General features: G+C 45.5%; 1 long non-coding RNA gene across 1 annotated transcript in view; it reads right to left on the bottom strand.

The window, feature by feature from the left end:
• Positions 1-7963: 7963 nt before the first annotated feature.
• Positions 7964-18938, bottom strand: part of LOC102161862 (uncharacterized) — a 47007-nt gene continuing 36032 nt past the window's right edge. Inside the window, exon 8 of the long non-coding RNA XR_002342879.2 lies at positions 7964-10187. This is a non-coding gene — a long non-coding RNA (uncharacterized LOC102161862). The remainder of the gene's footprint in view (positions 10188-18938) is intronic.

Raw genomic sequence — 18938 nt, 5'->3', positions numbered from 1 at the left:
GTGATGATTTTCATAGAATCACAGAAACGAGAGATAGAAAAGGGCCTATTAGGTGATCCAGCACAGCTCTCTGCCAGCGTAGAATTACTCTCTCCGAGAAAGACTACCTCTTTGTTCTCATAAAGAGCCCTAATCTTCACGTGTGCTTTTCCAACAGAGGATGACTCTGCAGGACTCCTGAGGGAAAGGAGTGGAAAAATTATTAAAAACCAAAACGTGCAACTATGGTGCTTTCTGTGTGTATAAGACAGGGTAAGATGGAGCGTTAGCAATTTATAGGGCCTCAGACAAACCCCTCCAGGAACGTTCAAGCCTGATTCAAAGGAAACTTGGATATTTTTTTTCTCAAAAAAAAGAGGAATAAAGGACTGACCAGGCAGTTTAGTGATGTTACTTTTTAATCCAAAACAATTCTAAAATTGTTTCCAAAAATTGAGCTCCCTAGGGTGAAACACACTTTTAGTGACCATCATTCAATTTTATCATGTAATGACAACTTTGGACTTACTGAACAAATTAATGTCTATTTTTGGAGCACATGTTCCACCAGATATGTCCAATACTGCTTTGGCCTCCAAAACTTCACCTACAAACATGGGCCTGAATTTCCCCTTATTTGACTTGGTTTATCTACACCACTAGGAAACACATTTATTTGTTGATTTCTGGTTGGTTGATCATTCTGATTCACGTTCTGTTCTTTGTTAGAAACTCTACCTTGAGAAAATCACGCATGTTTGGCCTACACTCTATGCCTTCTAATGAGTAGGAACCAGGCCTTATTTTTCCTATCATCGTCCCCCCCCCACCCCCCTGTGAGGCAGTAGCTTATCCACCAACTTCAGATGTGCTCATGATCTTCTGCTCACCAGCTATGACTCAGTAAACACCAACTCAAGAAGTGGGCTCCGGCCTTTCGGAGGTGTGTGGTCCAAAACGGTGAGCAAAAGAGAATGTTCCCTGAATCAGGAGAGGAACACCGGCCAACTGGGATGTAAATTGCTAAGCTCACGTCTTCCATCCGCGGACTGTCAGGATTCTATTCTGAGTGATTGAGTCATAGGAGGGTCTGAAATATGTTATGATACAAGCGAACCACTTCTTTGTAGTTTCCAGAGGAACGGCTTCTTTCCTACCATTATGTAATCTTTTGCTGGGAAGCGTGGCAATGCACAGAGTTTTGACATGATTTTCTGCTGTCATGACCATCAGCCTAAAGCGCTGGATCGGTGTCTGTTCTACGGGATGGATAAAGGCAGTTCAGTGGTCACGGTTCTTCCGCAGGAAGCGGGTTTTGAGCTCCTGTTATACACCAAGTGCTGTAGAGAGAGGACGTAGGAAGCCGGTTACCACACGGCCTCCATCACGGGGAGCAGCACAGGGCGATGCCAGACACAGATAATCGCCCGCTCAGGATCCAGTGATAAGAGAGACAAGCATGAAGCCACACTGAAGAGAGAGGAAGGAGAGGGTGCTCAGCCTTATCTTCCAGAAACTCCCACGTTGCAGGGATGACAGTGACATGCCCTTGTGGAGACATGACCCACAGAACGAAGGTGAATAAGTGTGTATACGCTGTCTGGCCGCCTTCGACGACTGGTTCCAGAACCAAAACCCAGAAAGGCAGCTTCTTCGTCAGAAACGCATTCCTGCTTAGTCTGAAATCAGGGGTGACTTTGGGGCACTAAATCGGATTGGGAGAAGCAAGTTTTGTCTGTTCTATCCATTCGTTCATTTCACATATTTTTTAGGAAACGCTTTCTTCTTTTTAGAGCAGTTTTAGTTTCCCAGGAAAACTGAGAGGAAGGTACAGAGATTTTTTTGTATGCCTCCTTCCCCTACACCTGCACAGCCTCCCCCATTGTCAGGGTCCCCCACTAGAGTGGCACATTTGTGACAATCCATGTATCCCTTCATGTATCCCCTCATGTATCCGAGCACCACTTTCCATAAAGTGGGGAGAGAAGGATCTACTCTGCTGTGAGGACCCAATTAGATAACAAAGCCACCTATAAATCGAATTCCAGTACATCGTGAAGAAATACTATCCTGAGTGGTTATTTCCTAAATCTGTCTATCTAACCAGCTGCATAATGATGTATGCGTGCTTGTACATGAAGATATTAATATCATGTGTTCCCAAGTCCCTTTTCTTACCATTGTCATGCATTTTTTCAGTCATTCCTCAGGTAATTAATATGCACCTACTATGCAAGAACCCAGGCAAACTATTGCAAGTGACACCGAGGTTCCTTTGCGCAGGTACTTTCTTAAAGGGATTAATTTGGAGAAGGTGCTTATGATTATTATGATTGTGTTTTTTTTTCCTTTATAAGGGCATGCCCGTGGCACATGGAAGTTCCCAGGCTAGGGGTCGAATTGGAGCTGCAGCTAAGGCCTACGCCACAGCCACGGCCACACAGGATCTGAGTCACATGCCACCCCGGATCCTTAACCCATGGAGGAAGGCCAGGGATCAAACCTGCACCCTCAGAGAGACACCAGGTCCTTAACCCACGGAGCCACAACAAGAACACCTGTGATTATTTTTTGATGATCTGAGTTGGTTCTGTGTCTAAAAATTCTGCAGAGTTTGTTATGGAAGCTTAGTCATAACACACCTTGTGGTCCTACCAGGACCATATCTGAAGACCTGTGCAGTCTCAGAGGATATGCATTACACTCTGGTTCTCAGACTACAAAGATTTAGAGGGCTCTCACGTGACCAGCCAGGCTACTTGGTACCTCAGGGCAAATTACTTGACATCTCAAGCCCTCAGTATCTTCATCTCTATGATAAACTAGGTGAAGAGCTGATACCTAAGGGTCCTTTTGCATCTGAAATTCTTTGATTAGATTTCTGTCGGTCATTAAACATTGATTAAATGGATTAAATGAGCTAGAAAGCAAAGGTTTTATCATTTAATCCATTTCTGAAAAAAATGGATGAAAAAAATGTATTTTATGCAAGGAGGCACCACGCTGGATGCTAAGGGACATTTCAGACAGGGTATGGTAATGCTTTTGTCTCCAAGGAACTGGTTCTCCCTCCCTCAATGGTATCATAAAACTACCTTAAAATTAAGTAAAATAAGTAGGCTAGAGTAAAAACAATTCTTTAGCAGTCATGCCACTGCTTTCTCACAATCAGCACAAACGATGCACGACTGCAAATGGGTTTGTCCCTCAGGTGGTCAGCTCTCCCTCCCCCCTCTGATGGAAGCCCCCTCCTCACCCCAGGACAAAGAGGCCTTCTACAGCCCAGCAAACTTCCCACTGCTTTGGCCTCCCCTCGGGCTGCATCACTTTCTGCGGCACTTTCGTCCTCTGCTTTTTCCAGGACACTTTTTACCCGCAGACTCTCCACCGCCTTCTCTGCCTCCCCCCTCTGTGCGCCCATTACCCTGGCCATGACCTCCCCTCAGCAAGGTCATGGCCCTGGACTTGGTTTTCAGGTGAGGATTTACCTCCTAGGCTCTGGGTTTCCCAAGGAGAACAGGAGCTGCCTTTTCTGAAGCAGCTGTACTTGCACCCACCTCACTATCCAGGGGCATCCAGACCTCTACGAAGGCATTGGTTCTTTACCCATCCCAGGGCCAAGGACTGCAGATTCATTGGTAGCTTTGCCTTTTGTAACCTCATTCCTGAATAAGAATCAACTTCCCTGTGCAAAAGCCAGTTGCAGTGTTGGGAAGCTGACATCACCTGAGACTCACCATTTCTTATGACACTGGAAGGACCTAGATAAAGGCATTGACCTTGAGCAGCAGGACATGTTACCCAATGCCTACACGTTGCAGAGAATGGACTCAGCATTCTTGTTCACCCTTTGACCCCTACTTTATGCAAGGCTCTGCTCTTGAATTTAGCAGTGAACTATACTACATGAACCTCACGTGTAATACCTCATTTAATCCTCCGAACAACCCAACGAGGGAGTGTAGTAGTGTGGTGGTCAGGCTCCTCCAGAACAACAGAATCAATAGGATGTTATATGTCCTCCTGAGAGAGGTTTTAAGAAATTGGCTCAGGCAATGGCGGGGCCTGACAGGTCCAATTTCTGCGGGATGGGCCAGCAGGCTACCAAGGAAGATTCAGTGCAGCAGATTGAATCTGATGGCTGTCTTCTGGCAGAATTCCCTCTCGCTGAAGGAGATCAGTCTTCTCCATCTAGGCCTTCATCTGCTTAGATAAGGCCCATCCACACTATGAAGCACACACTGTTTCACTCAAGTCTACTCATGTAAATGTTAATCTCACCTAGACAAATACCTTAACGGCAACGTCCAGACTGACGTTTGACCAAATATCGAGGTACCATAATCTAACCAAGTTAACATATGCAATTAACCATCACAGGAAAGTACCCTCGTTACCCTCATTTTGCCAACGAGGAAAGGAAGGTACAGATGGTTTAAGTAACTAGCCCAAGTCCCACGGTGACATGTAGCACGCTGGGGATTTGACCTGGACCGTCGTCCCAAGAGCTTGTGTTCTTAAGCCCTGAGACAAGCCACCTCCTTGTGAATCACTGCATGGAGGTCACTCCTTTGCCATGAGTTTGTACAAGGGGAGGAGTTGAAGAGGTGCAGCCTCTCTCTGATAACCGTCGAAGGGGTAACGTCATAAGTCAAATGTAGCCCTTGGCCCAGAGATGCAGAACCCAAGAGGATGGCTGAGTGTTTGGTCATGTGATTTCAAGCCCAACATCAGTCTGAACCAGTTCGCTGGGGCCATGTGGCTGGCTGATGGAAAGAGGCTGCCCCTGGAGGCTCCTGGCTCATTTGTTTGTGTGTGGGTGTGGTGTTGTTTTGGGGGGGGGGGGTGTTGTGTGTGTGTGTGTGTGTGTGTGCGTGCGCGCACACCTGTGCATGATTCCGGAGAAATCGGCTATGGGATCCTTGGGGATGATGGATGATGGATTTCTCTATTCCATCCCCTATAACAACTCCCTGTTGCTTAGAACTGAATCCTAAGTGTGTCCCCCACGTGTCCCAAACCTACAAAATGGGTCAATTTGTGGTAAAAGTTAAAAGTGAATTCAAAGGAAACTGGGCCGGAATCCCATCTCTGCCTTTACTCGCTAAATACCCTTGAACAAATCATTGAATTCCCCCAAGATCCTGTTCCTTTGGTACAATGGGCCAATCAGGACACCTGCTTGGGAGCTCATTGTGGAGACTCAGAAGCCATGATACAAGTAAAGAACACAGGCCAGAATCTGGCATGGGGGCATGTTTAACGGCTATTAGCCATTATTTTGAAGGGTAATTAATGCTTTAATGTCATTACCTCCCCATTAAAAATCTTTTTAGTAGGAAAAAAAAAAAACAAAACAAACAAACCAAAGCAATCTCTCCAATAAGATTTTCCATAGGCCTCATGGGCTGCAAAATGGAATGATCCAAACATTTGCTGCAGCCAAGGACCTGTCCAGCTGGTCCTCCCTGGCTCTCCCCATGGTCAGCTTTTGGGGTCTGACCCCACCCCAGGCCACTGGTCGGGATGAAGTCCTTCCTATCCCCTCCCCACGCACGGTCATCCACCTGCAGTGACTCACTTTTGCAGTAGGAATGGGGCCTCCTGCTGATGCCACCGCCTGTTGCTCCCCAGGACCCAGGAAGCCTGGTGACTGTGGCATTGCCCTGTTAAAGACAACTGCACCCCACTCCCTCCCCAGCCTTTGTTCCAGGAGGAAAACCCTGTGAGTGCTCTTCCACGGGGCACTGACTTTGCTCTGTCTCTGTGGGAGGTTAAGTGATGGGGTCTTCATGGCTCTGATGTCATCTCAAATGTATGAACGTTGGCCCAGGGCTTAATGTATTTCAGCCATCGTACATTCCCAGCTTTGCTAGGTCGGCAGCTCCTCTGCTTAACAGAAAACAGTCATGGATCAGATGAAAGCAATCTTCCTGGATGCCACCACCCTTTTCTCTGCCAGTCTCTGGGTGAAAGACCGCACCTCTCACCTCGCAGCTGTGGAGGAACCCAGGGACCCTGGCCATCTACATGGACCTCACAGGAAATGATGCACATTCCCCAAATTCTTCACAGGACAAAGGGGCTTCCCTGTTTCTGCCCCACACTGTGCAAACACAGGAAGTGTGGAGCGGCAGAGAGGGAGGGCAGAGACTATTAAATGTGTCGGAGTGGCTGGGGGTCAGGCACCCTCAACATTTGACAAATTAAAGTTGCACACCTACGTTGTGGCAGGAAATGTGCTACGTGCCGGATTTACAGCTGTGCAGGAGACACCTCCTACCATCCCTCGGGGGTCTTGCATTTTCTCAGGGAGAGACCATCCGTCACTGTGATGCAATGGTAACGCACACTGCAAAGGAGAAGGGAGGGTATGAGAGGCTACAAAACAAGGGGCTGTTTTGGGGGTGCTGGACTCAGTCTGGCTGAACTGGGAAGTGTGATTGAGAGAGAGCTTGGTAAAGAAGAATCCAGAGGAGCTTTATAGGCTAAGCTGGCAAGCCAGGGGACTGAGCAGAGGTGGTAGAAGCTTGTTGGATTCCAGGAACCAAGAGAAGTGCTGAGTGGCTGGCATGGTTGGAGTGGCTGGCATGGCTGGCGTGCATGGTGGTGGGCAAAAGCCAAAGCACTTGGGGCCTGGAGACCATGTTATGTGACTTTTAATTTTATCCCACAAGGCAGGGAAACCACTGAAGGTTTAGTGAAAGAAGGGGAGAAGATCAGAGGATGAAATATTTGGAGACAAGAGATAAGATTCAAACAAAACCTCTCACCCCAGTGTCCATGACAGCACTATTCACAATAGCCAGAAGGTGGAAAGAATGCAACTGTCTACCCACGAATGAACAGAGAAACCTAATGTGACCTAATTCTACAATGGAATATTACTCAGCCAAAAAAAGAAACGATGTACAGATACATGCTACAAGGTCGATGAACCTCGAAATCACTATGCTTGGTGAAAGAGGCCGGACACAAAAGGCCACATACTGTAACGACTCCACTTACATGAAATGTCCAGAATAGGCAATTCCATAGAGACAGTTATCACAGGGAGCGGAGGCAGGGGAATGCTGGGTAACTCCGTAACAGTAGAGGGTTTCCATATTTTACAAGTATGATGATAGGAAGTCCCAGAACCAGAAGTGGAGATGGACGTACAATCCCATGAATATACTCAATACCACTGCCCTCTATGCTTCTCCAGCTTCGGGTCCACCCTTCCCTGAGGCTGCACCGTCTATGCTTCCCCTCAGTCCTCCTGCTCAGGCCTGGCCACTCATTAGGGACAGAAATGGGGGCTCCGGATGGATCTGCTCACTCCCTTCCTCACTCACTGTCATGTCCATGTGCAGACATCACGTTAGTTACGTGCAGGGCATAGTTATCATCGTGACCTCTTAAGGACATGTTCACAGACTCTGTTCCCATCTATTACCGGATATTTTCTCCACTCAGCAATCCTTGGAGTGGATATCGTTAACTCCGTCTTACAGATCAGCAAATTGGGTTCAGAGAGGTTAATTAACTTGTTTAAAATCCCATGATGAACAAATATCAGATCAAAAATTGGAATGCAAGTCTTTGGCCAGCAAGTCCAATATTCTTTCCTCAATATCACCACTTGCACCCTAGAAAAACAGATCCCCGTGTCTTGCTTCCAATCTGCACCCTGAGAAGGCAAAAAGGCTGTCTCCCTCCACACAGAGCTGAAGTGATCCACTCTTCACAAAAAGCAGTGCTTTTGCCTGACTCCACGGCGTCCAGCATTTGACCTCACATTCCTTTGGGTTCTTAATTGGAAGATATTAGAAATATTTCTCAATTGTTTCCTTTGTAAGGTCTCCAGGCTAGAAGCAAATCTCCTTGAATTCATTACAAGAGATTGTGTGATTGTATGTGCGCGTGAGTGTGTGCACGTGTGAGTGTGTGAGTGTGTGTGTGTGTGCCTATTATGATCCCCTTAATCCCCCAAAGATATGCACATTGCAGGCCAATGACAAATGCTTGTGGATATGAAAATAAAATTAACAGGAATTCACTTAACATTTTACCAATAACACTAGTATAGGTCACGAAACTGCAGAGAGAGACAACTATAAAAACTTGAGTCCAAAATGAATGAGCATCTGTAAGCTTGCCACCAACCTCAGAAAAGGTGTCATTTTACTGAAGGAAAATATTGACCCCCACACTAAACAACGCGCAGTTCATCTCAGAGCATCACATGGACAGGGTTGCACACAGCACGGCAGGCAACATGGACTCAGTTTTCAAATTTTCTATCAATCGCTCCTGCCTGTGTTTAATCGAAGATGAAGGGGAAACTGAGTGCTACCAGGAGTGGGTTTACCAAACCATCTACCCCTTGGGCCCCAAGAGCTTGTCTCCACAGTCCTGGCTCTCAGGGGCCATCTCTCAAAAGTGATGCGACTGAAGGGCCAAGGACAGGTTGGTCCCCAGAGCTGGCCACGCCCACTCTGTCCATGTTACTGGACGTCACAAAAGGGGCCTCAGTCAGAGAGAAAGAGAGAGGGAAAAAAATATACAAATATATAAAGACATAACTAAAAGAAAGGGATTTAAGGAAACCACACACTCTGAGGTAAGAGAGTAGAAAAGTACTTGGGTGGCGGAGAAGCTCCCTGATGCTCACACACGCGGGTGACCTGGTTCTGCACGTGGCAGCCACTCATTGTGAAGCCCACACTGACCATGTCGGAAAGAGGAACCAGTGGACAGGGCTGGGGGCTTCAACGCTGGTCCCCAATAAGGAGCCAGCTGGCACTAAGTCTCACCCGTGCCATGACACCGTTTTCTCATCCACACGGTGGGAATGAGCATTTCCCGACTTGCGTAAGGACTAAACAAGAGGACACATGTGCAAGTGCTGAGACTCCTAATCGAATTCGAGTGTGTAGTTGTGGCTGAGAGAGGTGTGTTTATGGAACTATTGAATGAAAATACTAACAATGAGCACTCACCAGCACCTTCTGTACCCTGCTAACATGTATCTAGTTCATACTTCATAAAGTAACTTTAAAGGAAGGAATTACTATTATCGTGCCCTTTTGAGAAGAGGAAACTAACAGTTTCAATAACACACCATGTGACATAGCTAAGGGGTCCCAAGGATGTGGCCCCAGCACGGTCAGTGGGATTGAAGTCCACAGTATTAACCATACAGCAATGACAATGGCAGGAAAAAGGAGGAGAAGCAGGAGTAAACTTATAGATTATCTTGTTGGATCCCCATACAGCCCTGTGAAGTAGGTATTGTCTCAACCCCATTCCACAGATGAGAACACTGAGAGGGAGGAGAGGCTGATTAATGTGCATTAGTCATGGAAGAGAGAGAGAAGATGGGGCCTTTGGAAACCAGAAATAGTTAGCTGAGCCTTTGAAAAGCAGTACAGGGTAGTGGACAAGAAAATGGACCCCAGAGCCAGACTTCCTGAGTTCAAATCCCAGCTCTGACACTTAACTTGCTGTGTGACCGCAGGCAAGTCACTTCACCATCCTGGGCCTCCATTTTCTCAAAAGAATATCAGGGACAACAGTAGCACCAACCTCAAAGGTGGTTGTGAGGATGAAACAAGTTAATATGTGCTGAGTGTCTGCTCCTCCAAGGGTTGTCCACCCACCACCAGCAGGACCTGGGAGCTCATCAGAAATGCAGGGCCTTGGACCCCTAAACCCTGAACAGGAAGCTGATTCCGGAAAAGGTGTCTCATACGGAGAAATGTTCAGAGTGAAACGTGGTAAGGGCTTTGTTAGCTGATGTCTTTGTTCTCATAGAGCACAGGTGAGGTGGGGGGGAGCCAGGGACGGGTAGGAAAGGAGCCTGGGGGAGGGAATGGGACAAATCGAGAAGGGCTGGGAATACCAGGGACCATCCCGAAGGTCACAGAGGGACAGAGGCATCCCTGGAGGGCTGGGCTGGGGACACGCTCAAGATCACATTATAGGTTCTCTTCCAAATAGAGCCACCAAACTAATGACCAAGCATTAAACAAGCAAGGGCCGTAGGTCTCCAGCTGCAAATCCAGTGTTTGTGACTGTCCCAAGCACACCTAGGTCCTTGCTGTCCCCTGGGAGCTGCAGGACAGAGCCACGCACAGGCCTGGGCTCCATGTCCGGCTCCCCAAGGGGCTGCCAAATAAGTGAAAGTGTCTCCTTTTTCCTCTTCCTCGTGGGTGGGTCAAGACCTAAAATTAAGCAAATGAGACAATTAATGTGAAGGTGTGCTATGAACTGGGAAACACTATGCAAAAGTGAAGATTCCTTATTGGAAAAGCAATTATCTTCTGAGTGGAAAAAATCATCAGACCCAGCCCAGGAAAACCTGGGCCCTAGGGATTCAGAACTTATTCCCAGAAATAACTGCGAGATTCTAATTTGATAAATTGGGACGTGCATGCAAGGAGAGGAGGGATTATGATAATAACTAAACATGCCCAGATTTGTCTAATGGGAACAAATTATTTGTAGGGGTAGTTCTTGAAACTTGAGAGTACCTCAAAATCTCCTGGTAACTGGGCCCAACCCCCAAAGTTCCTGATTCAGTAGCTCTGGGTGTTACTAGCTTGCTAGGGCTGCTTCACCTAACACCACAAATGGAATGGTCCTAACAACAGAAATTCACCCTCACACAGTTCTGGAAGCCAGAAGTCCAACATCAAGGTTTTGAAGAGTTGCTACCTCCTGAGGCTGCGAGGGAGAATCGGTTGGGTTCCTCTCTCCCAGCTGCTGGTGGTCACTGGCAGCCTCTAGCTTCTTTGTCTTACAGATGCAGCAACCCCATCTCTGTCTTCATGTTCACACGGCATTCACCCCATGCGCATTTCTGTGTCTAAATTTCCCCTCTTTGTAAGGACACCAGCCGTACTGGATTCACCCTATTGCAGGATGATCTCATCTTAACTAATTATGTCTGCCATCACCCTATTTCCAAATAAGGTCACATCCGGGGGTCTTGGGATTTAGGTCCCCCACACAGGAGTTTTAGGGGAACATGATTGAACTCCAAACACCTACCTTACACTGTACATAACTCACAGCCTCCAAATCCTCATGAATCCAGAATGACCCACGGCACATAACTTTCTTTCTTCTCTCTCTATTCATCTCTTTCTAAATACATATTTCTATGCCATTGTACCTTCCCTCCTGGACTCCTGCAAGTTCGCCAGGAATAAAGCCCTGGGCGTCCTCAGCAGGACTTCTTGGAGCAGAAGCCCATCAATGCCCATCTTTGTGAAGGCGGCATTCACCAGCTCAGTGGTGCTTTGTCACTCGAAGCCCTTCTCCCTCCCAGGACCCCGACGATTCCCAAAAAGCCACTGCCTCCCCCATGCATCTATAGAGCTGGAACTCTGCGGTTACCATGGTTAATATTTCTGACTTGATTGGCACCACCAGTAATTGAACTGCAGTCTCTCGAGTGCTACATGCTCTATTCATTAGCTCCTATTGTGTTGGGCCATTGCATCAAACCACATTATTTTTCTACTTACAAAAGAAAAAAGGAAAAAGGAAAAGAAAGGAAGAGAGACAAGGCAGTCATGAATACCACACAGTGTTGCCATATGAGAGGTTATAGTTTTGCTTGGAGGGCGACATCGTCCTAGACAGAATGCAATGTTGTACCAGCTCTGGCCGCGTTGAGAAGGGTGAGATGTAACATAAGAAATCTTCATTTTGGTGGCATGGTCACAGAGAATCAGAGCTAGAGATCAAAACTCACCAAGTTCCAGTGTTTCAGCCCCAAAGGCAACTGCTCCCCTGTTGACCATGCTGCCAGCATGCTTAGAACCATCCTTGAATTCATGTCTCCCTCACATCTCTGCCCCCCATCCCCAGGACTTCGGAAAGCTTTTAAGAGCTGGTGGGAGCTTTTCTTTAAGGAATTCATGGAAAGGGCATGAATTCATAAGATCTGTGGACGTTTATCTCAGGTTTCTATTTTTAATAATCAAGGCAGTGTCTTGTTTGTTTTTAAGCCAAAGAGGCATCACTTTTCCTCATTTGAATTCCACTTCTACTTTCTCTCTTTTTCTCACTTACTTCATCACAGTTCCCAGAGATGTAATAATATCAGACTGGGTGATTCTGTGTAAGATTCGTACTAATAACAAAGAAAACGTTGATAAGTAAGAAAAGTTGGGTCAAGCGGCTTTGTTTTGATTTTTTTCACATTCCAGCATTTATTTGCAAAATTTGGTTTGATCGTTTCTGGCTTAGGAGATGGGAAATTATAAAGCTTCAGAACTTGACCGCAAACATCCCTGACTTCACCTGCTGCACTGGATGGGCCAGCCTCACTTCCACTCTCCTTCTCCTCGAAACTAGCCCTTCTCTTGGAGCATGTGAATAACATTTGGGCTCTCCAGAATTCTCTCTTCATAAGCTTCCTTGATTTAACCCTGACATTTCTCTCCTCCCAGGATCTCTCAGCTACCTGTTTCCCAGCCTTCCTTCAGACACACCCTCCCCATATCCAGGCCTGATGGTTCACACCTAGAGCTCAGTAATCACTCCATCTCTAACTAGCAGCCTCTGCTCCCCCTGTTGACTTAGAATCAGGCTAACTTCCTAAACTACCTTTTGTTCATTTCCTTACAGTGTTTGCAATACTAAAATTATCTCCCTTCCCCCCCAAAAAAGTTGACACACCTAAAATTTGTCGAAATTTTGTTTGCCCAATACAATGTTAAAAACTAGCGTCTGATAAGCCTTCCCTGAATTTTCACTACAGGCTTCATCACCCTCTATTGCCCTACACTTGACCACTTCTCCAGCTATGCTAGCTGGCCGGCCCTGAGGGAACTGAAGCACACATGCTTGTTACTCCTGCTTCTCTCTGTCTTCCTGTCCACAGTAATTTGTCCCAAGTCCACACCACACAGCTCCTCACCCAGCTACCTGCTATGGGCTGAATCAATCTAACTCAACTGGAATCTTCTCATTGCCAAGCTGCATCCGTTCTCCTGCAATGTACTATATAGCACTAGCCTGCATGTGCCTGGTAAATGCTTCAAAATGATTCATCTGTCTAATGAAGACAATAGACATGAAATAATCTGCTCTAAAATGTGCTTCCCACCATGAAATGAAGCCACTCTTCTTAGCTTCCTGGGACTCAAGAATTCAGTCACGTACAATTGCAACGTCCAGGGGAGCTCATGGACTCTTCCCCGGGGCACATTCTGAGCAAGTGTTGGGAAATGGGTAATTGATTCTCCAGGCCCTTCCAGTCAGCTGCATCTGTTGCATCACATCAGAATAAAGTTACAGGAGGGTACAGAACTCTTCCAAGCTTGGCCCACACCCAAACCCAGGCTCTTACCCCAGTGGGCTGCCTCCTTCCCCACAAACATGCCATGCCCTAAGCCTGCCCTCAGCCCAGCCTCTCCTCCCCCTTTTCTCCCATGCTCTCTTTGCCAGAATGACCTTGACCTTGTTATAGAGCCCTCCCCAGTGGCCACCTCTCCTGAGCATCTTTCCCTCAGACTCCCTCACCCTCACTGACTGTTGCCTCTCCCATGTCCCTCCAGTCTCTTGGACCTGTTGTTCTTGGCTGGTGCCCCCTCTATACACTCAGGCTAAGGGTCTCCCCTCCTAAGAATCCCTCACACATCACAACCGCTTGCCCTTTTGCCCTTGAATTTCACAGACACCCAATCCAGGTTGAAAGTGGGAATCTGGGAAGGGGTCTGAGAGCACACTGGGTCCCTGAAAGCACGCGCCTCCCTCCAACACAAATGGTCACATATTTAAAGTGGCTGAGCACAAAAATCTAAAAAAGAGTAGTTGTCTACAAAATGCTAATTGTTTTCCTTCTTTTTTATTTTTTATTTAGTCTTTTGGGGGCTGCATCCGGGCATATGGATGTTCCCAGGCTAGGGATCAAACTGAAGCCACCTACACTATCCCTCATCCTCATGGATCCTAGTTGGGTCGGTAACCCATGGAGCCACAGTGGGAACGCCTCTCTTCATAGGTTTCTCAACGTACCCGAGGAGCCCTGAGCCGAGCCTCCACCTGGACTGTGGCGGCTCTGGCCTGACAGGCAGGTGTCAGGGCAGTCACCGTGCCCATCGAGGGGCTTGCCCTCCAGCTCCACATGAACAGCACATGGCTACTAAGTACCTTTTTTAAGATGAAAGCACGTTTAGAGTTTCTGGGGTAACAATTTTTTATTACCCTCCAGTCTCCCCAGGTCTAGTTTCTCCGCAAAGGACTATTAATCTTTATCCCTCATGCCTTTTCCTCTCAAATGCCCATGCAATCCTGTTGATTTTATTATTTTTCCAGAAAAAAAAAAAGAAGATTGTAAACAAATCTTAAGTCAACAGAATTCTTCTAGCTTGGACATTTCTCATCTGTTCTCGGAATGTAAGGAGTTAATATCTCACGGAGCCACAACCACCCCCACCCACCCTGGGGTGTGCTTATGCTTCCAGATCTTTCCCTCCCCAGGAGAGGCCCTTCCAGACCCCCGTGGGGTGTGGGATCCCACAGAGTCGTTCTGCTGACCTCCAGCTTTCTTTCCCGTTGGCCAGAACTCCCAGCACACAAATAGTTTCGTCTTAAGAATAGAACAACATTCTCGTCCTCGGGTTGACATACTAAACTACTGGCAGAGATGTATTCTCGAGACAGCTTTTTAAAGTCTGTCTGCAAACAGCACCCAGATTAAATGCGTCTCCGGAGCCCGCGTGGGGACGGTGCTTCTCGGCAGCGGCATCCCTGCAGGCCGGGAGGATCACAGCCCAGGCTGGGCACACGTCAGGCGGTCTAGACAGAGGACCTTCTAATTGTGGAAGTGCAGGCGATCGGCAAAGCCAGCAAATGAGGGTGAGGGCAGATCCACCTATTGTGGACACAACTGAGTAAGAGAGATATATTTATGAATTCAAGACGGCTTAGTCATCCTATCAAATCGGAGTGAAAAATCCAAGCCAGAAATAGTCATCAAATTTCTCCTCTTAAGTTACAGGGTTTTATCGAAGGTATACGGATGAAATAGGTTTTTCCAAAGTGAGAAGAGAGGCTCCATGTTTAGTTAGCAAATGAGGACACCTTGTTGTTGACTAGTAGACAGAGAGACGTGGCCTCCTTTCGGTTTTGTTGCGAGCTCCCCTGTGTGAGACCCTGCTGCCGGGCTCATTAGAATTTAGAAATGTTTCTGTCTTGGCCTGACATCACTTCCAGCTGCATCACGAGTACGATTTAAAAACGGTTAAGGACGAGAATGGCTTTCCTTCCCACTCTTGTGCTCATGGTGACAGGACATATGTTAACTCTTTCCAGTTTTAGCCGAGAGTAGGTGAACCTGATGCTTATTGCTGGCCAGAGTCTGTGGATTTTTTTAAGCAATTGATCTAAGAAATATCTTCTTAGAGTTGCACGATGTTCCTGCAGATAGAAAGAGTCAGAGCCTATGATTTTATCCCCAAAGGGAATTTTTACACGAAAAAAAAAAAAAAATCACCGCCATGAATGTAGAATGGACTATTAGGCATCCACTAAAATGAGGTTTATAAAAAGAGGATGTAAGTGTATGTTTTAAATAAGAAAAATTAGGTATAACAGCAGGAAAAATACAAAATATTCTATAAATATACACAGTTGAGATTGTATGATATATAAAGAATGGTATAATTTTACAGGAAATGATATATTTGCATGTATTTCTGTGTAGCTAACTGCATAGACAGTGATGAAATCTAGTGGGAAGATCAGGGTGACTGACTTTTAAATATGTTCAGCGATAAATTTATATGTATACAAACGTGTTCTTATAGCTCCTGAATTTTTATAAGGACATCATATTTTTTGAGCAACATGTCACGTCTCAAATGAAATGCACTGATTAATTATTCCATTATCAATATCTAATGTATCAAAATGCAACAATTAATTGTTCCATTACCAATAAAGAAACAAAGTGAAATTGCCTGCCTCTCTAATTCTGAAGTTATTTTGGCCTTTCAGTTTTTCCAAATAACAATTCACAGGGAATAGAGGAAGAGAGATTTCCCAAGAGGCTTACAAAATGCTTTCTTCCCCAAGACTTAATGACTTTTAAAATTACACTACACGAGTTCCCGTTGTGGCACAGTGGAAGTGAATCTGACTAGGAACCATGAGGTTGCGGATTCGATTCTTGGCCTCGCTCAGTAGGTTAAGAATCCCGCGTTGCCATAAGCTGTGGTGTAGGTCGCAGATGCAGCTCAGATCTGGCATTGCTGTGGCTGTGGCGTAGGCTGGCAGTTGTAGCTCCGATTAGACCCCCTAGCCTGGGAACCCCCATATGCTACGGGTGCAGCCCTAAAAAAGACAAAAGACAAAAAAAAAGACAAAAAATAAAAAAAAATTTAAAATAAAATTACGCTACAAAATACCATGTGAGATGGATAATGGAAGCTTCCGTGTTTGTGAAAGTTTTCCTCTTCTACATCCACTATATTCTAACATATTAAAAGCAACCACTGTAGAGGAATTGATATTGAAAAGGGAAAGGTTCAGCCAGTTCAACATATAACAAGTATTGATGGGTCCGCTCAGGAGCCCTGCAGCTGGTACAGAGAAGATGCAAAGATGCAGGAGTGGGGACCACCAGGCATCTAAGGGCCAGTTGGCTGCATGACACCATTTTACGTATGATTTTTTAATCATTATCATTACTTAAGAAGGTAGACGTTGTTCCCTAAGGATCTGAACACATTGAGTTACACAGACGTGCACATCCTGGCTTCAAAAGCCAAGCTCCTCTCTCTTGCTTTCCCTGGCTCCCCGCTAACAACCCACATCAGACCAGCCTCAAGTCCTTGACCTGTGTGTTCTTGTGTTTTGCTTTTTACTCTTGGGAACACATCCTCAGTGCAAAGTGCATGACAGAAAGGACCTCAACAGGGCCCAGCAGAGGCGGAACCACAGCCGCCTTGGTCCCTGGCTGTGAAGGCTACAGTTGCCATCCTGCCCTCTTCTCTCTACATCTGTTTTAATGCACCATCAGCTGGAAGGGAGGAAATTAGTACAGGGAGAGGCAACAAGGAGCACACTGTAATTTTTTACAAAACACCAACAGTAATATTGTGACAAACAGCTCAACAGGGTAATTCAGCGGCTCCAAACACTTAAGTACAGTGGAGAGCAAGATCTATGCTTGAAGAGCTAACAAGGGCAGCACTGGCCTGGGGCACCTTAGAGCCTCGGTAGTGGTGTGTTGGGTGAAGAGACACATGACGAATGAGTGAAAGCAGACAGCTTTTGAGAAAATCCAGGGGATTTTTTTTTTCAGATACATTTTTTCAACCAAGCTTTTTATATACCTGTAGTGAAGATTTTGTTTTATTTCTAATCAAGTATCTTTTACTCCAAACTATGAGCCATAAAGGACCACTGGAAACCACAGAACAATAGGGTTTTACATCAGGAGAAACCCCTTAAAAATTAAAGTACATTTCCCCCCAAATGTATTTGATTAAATAAAGCACTTTTAAGGCTCCCAGAAAGTTTCCAAACTTTAAAAAAAAAATTAATTCTTTTTTTTTTTTTGGCTGTGCCTGCAGAACATGGACGTTCCTGGGCCAGAGATCAAACCCACACCACAGCATCAACCCGAGCCACTGCAGTGACAATGCCAGATCCTTGACCAGCTGTGCCACAAGGGAACTCCAGAAGTTTCCAAATATAAATGCAAGCAAGTTTCTGAGAAACGAAAGTATATTGCCATCTCACCCATCTTTCACATATATATTTTCCAATGCACTACAGCCCAGTTTAATAGTATTTGTAATGAAAATCATTACAGTATATTTAAAATATAGAATAAATGAGGAAAGTGTTGTACTTTAAAATCTTCCTTTTTTCTTTTATTTTTCTTTTTATGGCCTCACCTGTGGCATATGGAAGTTCCTGAGCTAGGGGTCAAATTGATAAGGCTGACACACTACCATGGCACCACCAGATCTGAGCCACATATGCAATTTGTGCCCCAGCTTGCAGCAAGGGTGGATCCTTAACCCACTGAGCAAGGCCAGGGATCAAACCTGCATCCTCACAGACACTTAACCCACTGAGCCACCATGGGGACTCCTAAATTCTTCCTTTTTAAAGTAGTGAAAATTAAAGAGCAAGCACTAAAATAAACCTTATAGCCAGGAAGCTATAAAAGCAGGTGATATTCAAACAAGTTCTGAGCACATTTTTTAAGTATCACTTAAGGTATTGAACTATTAACTCCCAGCATCAGGTTATTTAAATTTAGATGCAGCATGAGAATCAAATAGAAAAACAACAAACTACTGGAAAAGCTCTTTCTCATAAACTAAAAAGTGCTTTTAAAAAGCACTTGTAATTCAAGTACTTGTTAATTTTATCTAAAACAAGATAAGTACTTAAGTGTGTTTCCTTAAAAAATAAAAGCATAGTCAAGGACACCCCAAGTTATGGAAATCTGGCTTTGTTTCAATTAAAAACGAACTTCGATGCTAAGTCTTCTCCAACTATTTCCACATCAAACCTGCCTGGCAGTTATATTTTACAACACAGTTTTCCCGAAAATACCGTAGACTACATTAAAACATAAACCTACAAGTCAGAGGTAGTCTAAGTCCTGAACCAGCACCAGTTTGAAGACCCCACATTTTCTGCATTGTCATAGTCAGGATCAACTCAACTGAAGCCTTAAAGTTAACGCAGATCCCAACCACATATGGGAAAAGGAGAGTTTGCCCTAACTGTGAAATCATCACATAAAATTTCCTCTTTTTAAAAGTATGTTACCCTCACTACAAACATTATAGCCTCTGATGACAAAAATTATTGAAAATATACAAAAATAAAGAAAAAAGAAAAAGCACCTTTGCTCCTTTGCCCCCGTCCTTTGAAAACCGCTTTGGGATCACACTGTATATGATTTTGTAATCAGTTTATCTTTTAATTTAACA

The sequence above is a fragment of the Sus scrofa genome, chromosome 3, assembly GCF_054392235.1.
Source record: "Sus scrofa isolate SSC_HxYL_T2T_F1_AM1 chromosome 3, Sscrofa_HxYL_maternal_Yorkshire_Landrace_v2.0, whole genome shotgun sequence".
NCBI classification, from domain to species: Eukaryota; Metazoa; Chordata; class Mammalia; order Artiodactyla; family Suidae; genus Sus; species Sus scrofa.
The sequence above is the reverse complement of the archived record's forward strand: the minus strand, read 5'-3'. Positions and strand labels throughout refer to the sequence as shown.